Raw genomic sequence first — 5653 nt, forward strand, 5'->3', positions numbered from 1 at the left:
GCATTTCTGTGGTAAATTTACTTAGTGTAATAATAACTACAAGTTAGTATGAAAGATAAACAAACTTCTTTTGATTAAAATTCCACGAAACTTGACCCAAACGTAAGTCTAGACCCACGCACTTGTGTGGTAAATTTGCTAAGCGTAATAATAACTACAAGTTAGTATGAAAGGGCAACAAACTTCTTTTAATAAAACTGTGCAAAACAGCTAAACCTTGAATGTTATCAGAACTCCACGAAACTTGACCCAAACATGTGTCTAGACCCATGCATTTTCTGAAAGAAAAAAAATGTGTTTTCCACAATGTAGATGTCCTATTAACTTGATATTGATACACATGCATCTAATACCTCCAAATAAACTACAAAATCCATCTTTTTTCTCGCTGGATATTTTTGTCAAATCTAGTCAAAGATGCACATCATAATTCTGTTGGCATTAGTTTATTCTAAAATGATTAAGATTGCTTATATTCCGGTTTCCTTATCATGAATGATGTACTTAATGAATAAACAGTATACTGTTTTCCTTATTGTTAAGTGTGAGAAGTCACTGGTATTCACAGGTTACTTAGAAATATTTATACACTTATAAAAGAAAACCTTTTGTGGTACGAACTTTTGAATACCCAAATTTACCTTTCTTTTAAAAGAATAGTAATTTCAATTTCTCTATATTATCTCACTTCAATTTTTTTTTGTCTCACCCACTACTCCATTGTTTCTGTCTCATCTAAGTTCTCCATATTTATTTTTCTTATAAATTTCTATATTTTTATTTAATCTACAATTATAATATATTTTTTGTCACTCACCTCACGTTTATTTCCTCTAACATACTTTTTTCTTTCTCATTCTCTTAGCACGATTGTTTTCTTCACAATTTGTTTTCTCTCCATCTCAAATCATAATTCTTTCCTATATGGGGACTGCATGCAACGAAAACTAGTGCATATAAATAGCATTTGAACTATAATAGTAAATTTGTAGTATCAGGTTAATATAGCTACTTGATACAGTGAGAAATCACTATCATGCAGAAGTTACTCAAAGATATGAGTATAAGTAGATTTGGACAACAATAGTAAATTTGTAGTACCAGGTTAATATGGCTACTTGATACTTTGGGTTTATGTTCATTTCATGTAATTAATTTGTCATATGTGTCTCATTTCCTGATCATATTATGAAAATTATTTAAATTCTCTACTTTGTGCTAATCTCGGTGCATATTACTATATGAATTCTCAGCTTACATGTGGTTTGTATTACTCCTGTTAGAGTGCTGTAAGAATTCAAATATGTACATAAATTGTCATCTTATATTCTGCATCTGTCAGTCTCTTGTTCGGGTATTAGAATCATGTGCGGGGAACACTCAATGCAACTCGCTGACCATGTTCCAGGATCTACTGGTCTTATCAAATCTATCTCCTGTACAGTTTGATCTTTGTGCTTTGTCTCTATTTTATCCCAATCCTCTTTATCCCATTCAGGTACTAGGAAAAAGAGAAACAGAGGAAGTTATCACCCTTAAGATGCATCTGTTTTCCTAAATGCATAATATGTCCAAGATTTCTTATCTTTTACATAGAGCGTGTTAACTCTGTTCGTCGATTATCATTATTTCCTTTCTTTTTTCTCAGATCGATGCTGTCAGACTATTTACCTACGCCGTCCTAAGGTTGACCCCTCTTGCTCTCTCCTCTGGAGTAAGTTCGTGGTCCTCTTCACGTAAAGGAAATACTGCTTGCAATACTTCAACTGGAGCTGTACTAGCGAATTCTGGTCTAGGATCAATATTACAATTCTCCTGATGCATCTGCCCTTAGAAGTCGCAGTTATCCTGTTGTGAGGCCTTTGCAGCATGCCAGGTGGTCCAAGGGGAAGGATGGTTTTCTTATTACTCATATTTGGGGTGCAAACGTTAATAATTTAGTGCCTACAAGCCCAACAATTTGGCTTAATCAAATAGAAGAGAAGATGTATCTATTAGCTTATCAGCATCGAGGCCTCAGTATGATGCTTCTGATTCTAGTGTCATCTGTCAATGGGGAACAAGGAATTGCTATGGTGAAGCAGCAAATTCTTGAAAATGTGAGTTTTGTTTATTCTTCTGATATTTGAAGAATTTGATTTCACATGAAGTTTCTGTTATAGCTGATTACTTGTCATGGATAATTTACGTTATCCCCAATTAACCAGTTGAGTTGATACTTTATCAATAGATTCATAGACCGCAATCACTTCTCCTTTTTAATTTGGTGCACGATAATTGGTTGTGGAAAATGGGCTGTAAATCCATTTAACAGGGCATTTTCATAATCACTACATATGTGGAACACGTAATTGTAATAGTATATGTGGTAACTAGGGGTCCTAGGTTCCATGTTTACAATCTCCTGAGTACTAGATTCCTGTAGTCTGTTACTGCTTGTTGATTTGGATTCTTCTTTTTTACCGTCACCTCTCTGCATGATAGTGCATTGCATCCACTCCTACTTGAGATCAACCTTTTGGTTGTCCTAAAAGGACACGTTCTACTCATTTTGCTTTAACAGTAGTCTTGCTTGATTTTCTACTATCTGTGTTTTCAACTTAGATACTTGTTGAAACATACCAGTAGTTTTCAAGTGCAAGGATGGGGGCAATGGCCTAACTACCAAAAACTATTAAGTTGTACAAGCTCTATTCCTTGAATTGTGATATTAAATATGTTTTGTCAGCTTACTAAATGTAAAATAAGAAGCTTTGTCATGCTCTGATGTGATTGTGTGGTTGTGTTGCTGATAAGTGCGCTGTCATATCTGAGCCTTTGTTTTCCTTAGTCACAGATCTTTTGGAAAATTGACTTTCTATGTAATTTAGTAATAATTTTTTTTTGTAATATTTTGCTTTCTCTTAGTCAATAAAAAGTTAATATGTATGTAGTGTTCTTTTGTCTTTCTTAGATGATTTGATTTTCTGGTTATTTCAGGCGTCACTGAAGATGTTCAAAGTTGAAGAGAAGTTATCAAGAGGATGGGGTGCTGAAAATGCATATCATGTGAGTGGATATTGTTATTTGCTGATGGATGGTGATAGGTACATATCTAGGACTTCCCCCCGGAAAAGTAACAACTTTGACTAAGGTGATTCACATTTTTTTTTGCTGCTCTTATTATGTAACTACTTTTATATGGCTCATATGTTGCTTAAGTAACTGCTAATTGCATTCATTTTTCTTGCACACTTTTAGAGTATTTATCTGTCTGGTTAGCTGCACATGTATCTCTTTGTTTGTGGAAAATTGCAATTATAATATTATTAATCCTATTAAGACATTTGCATGATTTGAAACTGGATAAATGAGTGATTTGCCATGAAGACTTTGTCTTTAGAGTGTCATGGTCTCTATAGAAGTCTTTGCAAGTTGAAGCTATGTTGATGGATATTAGTTCTTGAATTTGATGAGGTAGGAGAAGGTAGTGGACTGGAAAGAACCTGGTGAAGTGCTACCGTCACATTGTTGTCGGTAGAGATTGTGATGTGATTTTTAAATATACGCAATTGTGGTTCCACTGGAACTCCACTCACTTTCATGCTCCTGTGAAGTCCTAATGTAGTAATGGATGAGCAAAAATTATGCGCTGTCCACTTGCTGTTTATTGAAGTTATGGAAAGAACACTTGGTTTCTCTTTTACGATACTCTCCGAATACACAAACATCTCTTTCATTGATGTTTCAAAGACATGCTTGCGCCATCACACAGCTTATTTCTAATGCAAATAGCTGGAGCCAAATTGCTCTTTCCATGTAATTCCGATTAGGGATCCTTGTGAGGAAGAAAGCTAAAGAGAAGAAAAAGTTAAGTGTTTGTTCTGCCTTCGGACAAAAACAAATGCAACATTTTGTGCCTATGTCCACTTCTATTGGGATAATGTGTCTTTTTTTGGCATAATTTAGAACCTTATTCTCATTTTCTTCTGCACTGCAACTTAGTCTGTAGTCCAAATGGTGGTAAAGTTGTTATGAATTTATACTTGTGCAGTTTACTGTGGGATGCTTTTGTGCTCAGTATTTGTCTAGCTTATAGGAGAAAGCCATGTTAATAATTTCTGGTTTCTATTATCTTCTAGGTCTATGATATTGGCCATGACCTTGGAATTTGGTTATTTCTGTATTATCATTTGCAAGCAGGAATCTTTAATTGCATTTTGTAAGCTCCGAGAGGAGGTTTGACTCAGAAAAGAGTCGAGCTAAATGAGACAATTCAGGCTGTGAGAAAGATCTAGAACTGTCCATTAGAGCAAAGAACAATGCTTGGCTTATTGCTCGACTTACTAGAGGAAAGGGGCTTTATATGGTTCTTGAGAAAGCTAACAAAACCCTTCTCTATGCCTCTGATGTAGTCGAGAAGTTCAGTGACAGGTAACGATTCTGCTTCTGCATTAAAAAAACTAGTTAACATTGAATGTTCTCTGTCCAACAAAAGCTTTCGAATTGTTTGAATCAAGACAAAGAAATGGAAAACTAATATGAAGTTCGTTTGAAGGTGGATTTAGAGTAATCTACACATAATGTTCTCACAAAATTATTAGAAAAAATATTCATAGGAAGTCTAAATCCAAGTAGAATGACTACTTTCCTCTCAACTCTACTTATTATTCTTGTGTCTTCTCTTGGTCACCAATGCTTATATGGAATACTTTGCATCAGCAAATACACATGAAAAAGTGGTAAAGTGCTAAATTGTTTTGAATGTAGTCATGCTGGATTCACTTCATAGTCTTTACTGATGAGCTTTTTAACATGTGTGCTGGATTAACATGTATAAGTAAAATTGGTTTGATTCCGTAATATAGACTAAATGCAAACTGATATAAAGCTACTCACTAATTGTTGCTACTGACCAAAAAGTTATGTGAAAAAGCTACTTAATTTGTTAATAACGAATTCGTTTATATTTGCATGTAATGATTAAGCCTTTAATGTTAAAGCACAAATGGAAAAGAATTATTACCTTATTAGTGTTTTTCATAAAATGGACCTGTCGTGTATCCTGGTTGTAATTGCAACAATAGGTACTTTGTAAACTCAGTTTCTTAAGCATTCAAGGAAATAAAATTTAAAGTCTGGGCTTTTCCCAATATGCTTTAACTATCATGGATTTTACAGGTATTGCAATGGTGTATTTTCCTTGGATTAGGCAACAGTTTAACTCCACTTCTTGAGGGGAAAGCAGAAACATTACTTGTACGTCAGCTATTTACATATTCCGCTTGTTATAGGGACTGGAAGACTCCATGTTCTGTAGACATTATATGTTGTATCAAGGAAATAGAAAGTAAGCCTAGAGAAACCTTGTGCTTATGTACAAGTGTATGTACATAGAAAATTTAGTGCTGTTACTTACCGCCAGACTTAGCACTTTGTATCAAATTGTTATGATTTGTCTTCCCATGCCATGACAATTTTCTAGGGATCTTCCGACATATGGGATCTGTAACATGGGGCCTTTCTTTAGTAAGAGATGAACATTTGGACGTACAATCAATAAAATTCTCCTTTTTTTTAGGTTTCCTGATTTCGTGTTTCTTTATGGTTGTTTGCCTGTAAGAATTTGCTTCCCGTTTTGTGGCAGAAATAAACACTTTGGTTCCCATACTGT

The 5653-nt window shown here is 34.6% G+C and overlaps 1 pseudogene; it reads left to right on the plus strand.

Annotated features, from left to right (window-relative positions):
- The first annotated feature begins 507 nt into the window (after positions 1-507).
- Positions 508-5191, plus strand: LOC105171267 (vacuolar fusion protein CCZ1 homolog A-like; annotated as a pseudogene).
- The last annotated feature ends 462 nt before the right edge of the window (positions 5192-5653 follow it).

The sequence above is a fragment of the Sesamum indicum genome, linkage group LG9 (assembly GCF_026168435.1).
Source record: "Sesamum indicum cultivar Baizhima isolate 11 linkage group LG9, ASM2616843v1, whole genome shotgun sequence".
In the NCBI taxonomy this organism is placed as follows: Eukaryota; Viridiplantae; Streptophyta; class Magnoliopsida; order Lamiales; family Pedaliaceae; genus Sesamum; species Sesamum indicum.